This window comes from Protobothrops mucrosquamatus, unplaced genomic scaffold, assembly GCF_001527695.2.
Source record: "Protobothrops mucrosquamatus isolate PMUCROS unplaced genomic scaffold, P.Mucros_1.0 scaffold657, whole genome shotgun sequence".
Classification (NCBI taxonomy): domain Eukaryota; kingdom Metazoa; phylum Chordata; class Lepidosauria; order Squamata; family Viperidae; genus Protobothrops; species Protobothrops mucrosquamatus.
Window position 1 is genome coordinate 206,133 of NW_015386946.1, and position 3,903 is coordinate 210,035.

The window sequence follows — 3,903 nt, forward strand, 5'->3', positions numbered from 1 at the left end:
GGAGAGGGCTCGCAACCTGGGCGTCCTCCTGGATGCTTGGCTGTCTTTAGACGATCATGTGACGGCCGTGGCCAGGGGGGCTTTTCATCAGGCTCGCCTGATACGCCAGTTGTGCCCCTTTCTGGATCGGGACGCCCTACGCACAGTCACTCAAGCCCTCGTTGTTTCCCGCCTGGACTATTGCAATGCTCTCTACATGGGGCTCCCCTTGAGGTGCACCCGGAGGCTCCAGCTAGTTCAGAATGTGGCTGCGTGGGGGATTTTGGGGGCCTCTAGATGCTCCCATGTAACACCTCTCCTGCGCGAGCTGCACTGGCTGCCGGTGGCCTTCCGGGTGTGCTTCAAGGTGTTAGTAACAACTTTTAAAGCGCTCCATGGCAATGGACCTAGGTATTTGCAAGACCGCCTCCTATCAAACACCTCCCTTCGGCCAGTCCGCTCCCACAGAGAGGGCCTCCTTAGAGTGCCGTCGGCCAGACAATGCCGGCTGGTGACCCCCAGGGGGAGAGCCGCCTTTGTGGCAGCTCCTGCCCTCTGGAATGACCTATCCCCCGACCTACGTACAGTTGCGGACCTGCGCCTTTTTCGCCGAGCCCTGAAGGCCCATCTATTCCGTGTGGCCGGCCTGGCGTAGATTGATTATGTTTCAGTGGGGGGTTTTTTACAGGTGTGTTTTTAGAACAGGCCCGTTATTTAATTCGATTTTAAAACAAACTATTTATTACCGTGGTTTTTAGTATTGCCTGTTCACCGCCCTGAGTCCCGCAAGGGAGCTAGGGCGGTATATAAATTTAATAAATAAATAAATAAATAAATGGACTGCCCCTGTGACTAGGACAGACGGGGAGGAAGCTAACCACCAGATTACAAAAACACAAGTGAGTGGTCAGATGAGGAAACCTGGACTCATTGGTAGCCTCCCATTGCAATGAACAAGGACACACATTTAATTTTGCAGCTACTAAGATTTTTGGACGAGCAGGCACAAAAACAGCCAGGGAAGTGATTGAAGACTGGGAAACAGGCCCCTCATCAATCAACAGGACTGCTGATTTACCACCACCCTATTAAGTACTTAGAAGGTGAGGGCAGGGCAATAGAAGCAAACAACAGCTAATGATTTAAAAGTCAGCCATCAACAAACTCCAATCTACATCTAAAAAGCCACATACAACAGGCACTATAAATACCATATACAGAACAGCACACACTCTGCTAGAGGGAAGTTTCCTGAAGATGGGCTTCAGCATGAAAGCTTGGAAGACCAAAGCTCTGGCTGAGAAAACTGACCCAAATTGTATCCTGCATTTAAACTTTTATTTTATTTATTGTGACAACCCAGTTATTATATAAGTTTAATATTGTAGGAGATGCATTGACTATTTATTTCCAGGCACAATTCAAGGCATTTTGTCATCACCTTTAAGGCTACACATGGTAGAATGTGTTCACCCAAAGCATATCTTTGGAGAGTATTTAGTAAGAGTCCCTGCTCTGTCTAAGATATGAAGTTAGATCTGAATGCAAGTTTTTTCTTCAGGTGGTATTGCCTTCTCACCAGAAATAAAAACAGTTCCATGTATTCCAGAATATTTTTTTTAAATCTGCTTTTGGGAACTGAGGTGAAAATGAAAAATATATCTGAACAAAGATATATCTGGCTGCCTGATATTATGTTATTTGTTTACTTGTTTCAATCAATATACAGTATATGGTGATATATATTCTAACAGTAATTCTGGGTAGATACATAGAATGAAAACTCACTAAAAATAATCAATAACAACAGTAATAAATATATAGTGTCAGCAAAGGCCAACTATCACTATAAATAAATATTCATCTCTACCAATCCCATTAACTTGCCAATTACCACACCGGGGAGAACATGGGCGCAGGCATGTTTTTAAGGATCTATGAAATATTATCTGAATTTCAGGGCTAATGGTGTTCCAGAGGACAAGGTCTGCTTTCTATGTCCCACCAGATAATATTCCCTGATAGAAACAACTGAGGTCATGCCCCTGCTGTTGGACCCAAGGAGAAGCAATCAGAGAGAGAGAGAGAGAGAGAGAGAGAGAGAGAGAGAGAGAGAGAGAGAGAGAGAGAGAGAAGGATGAGTGATGATGGTGGTGGTGGTGGCAAAGATGTTAATATTTATTGTAATTATTGCTGTTTGATGAATTTTGATTTACTCAATGTATTCCATATTATGTTGCAAGTTCTTTGAGTGCTATGATTGAAGCAACATAGAGGAATTTGCAATAAATAGAATAAACATCATTTTTAATAAAATGTAAGTCAATTTAATTGAGTTTTCAATTTAAACAACTGGATTAACTGACAATTTATCTTAAGTAACTTCTCAAATAATTAGGCAGCATGCCTCCAAAAGTCAGAAAATACGATGTTAAATCATTATCTTCTTGTACATATGGAGTTACACTGCATACTAATGTGCTACTAATCTCTGTAATAATGGATTGTTTGCTACAGTTAAAACAATGCTGGAGATTATTTTTATTGAAGTTCATCGTGTAGTACAAGGCAAAAAGAACGAATATTACAATGCTTAAACCATGTATAAAAATCATGTTTTAATTGTATTTAAGAAGCTAAGATTCAATTATTTGGCTGTGCTGTTCATGACTTCTGCACTGTTTCTTTTTACAATATGGCTTTACTGAAGAAAAACAACCCTATAATTTAAAAAAAATAATTAACATTGAATTATTGTATTCAACTGAGGAAGTGATCTCTGGCTCATAAAAAAATGTGTGCTATAATAAACATGTTGGTGCTGCAGCTAGAATGGTTTTGTATCATCAGTGACTTCTAGGAACTCGGGCAGAAAAGAAAATCTGAAAATACAGCAGCACTGAGAGCAAAAGCAGCATCAATGTGCACTCTTCTCTTTAGCAATGTGAATTGATATGAACCATACATAATATTTCAACTTTATTTTAATGGCATTGACAAGGTCAGTCACTTTCCATTTGGAGAAATGAATAAAGTGACTAATATTCACCATCAAAGACTGTATGCATGTTCATAGGCCAGACTGCGCGGGGGGGGGGGGGATACAATGACAAATGATTGCCATATTATTACTTAAAAAAAATTGAAAAGATGTGTCCATGTAGTCCCAAAGAGAAGAGCTCAGCCTTTATCTTTCTCAGAAAATCACAGCTGCGTTGCATAGTGATGTAATGTTGCCTGTCTTTCTATACCAAAGAACAGAAAGCAGTGCTACTGCATAGAGCAGGGTACAGAATCCCTCATAAGTGCTGCAGGGACAAAGAAAAAAAATTACCAAGCATAGCAGTTTGTGTTATTTCTTGCAATTCTGTTGTTGCCATTATTGTTTAATACTGGAAGCATTTAAAATTTTAGCTTTAGGTTTCTACAATTAAGCTGTAGCTGCTTGATAATGTCTTTGGGCAGTTTTATGATGCTTTTAAGAGGATCAATATTTGTTATTCTGCTTCTTCCCTGTAGGATTTATCATGTGGGTATAGCTTGTGTAAACTATTTGTTATGTCTCTCAAACAGTGTTTTTTGGTGGAGGTAAGTATAGCTTTATGAAATAGAAATATGCTTAAAACAAGCAATAATATCATTTGAGATTGTAATTATTATTTTTAATTACTATTTTTGAACTTCTCGATGTATAAACCATTTAAATTTTGTACTTTAAATAAGATTCAACTTATGAAACTAAATAATGGTTGAACTGCAATTTCCCCCCCCAACCATATAAACATAATATTGACAATAGTGCTTACTCAGTATAATTCACTGAGGAAGTAGAATGCCTACAGCAATTTCACTTTTATTTTTGTTTTTAATAAAGTGTGTTGTACAGCATTCTTTCTCAGCACCAAAACAAATATAGATTAGAAA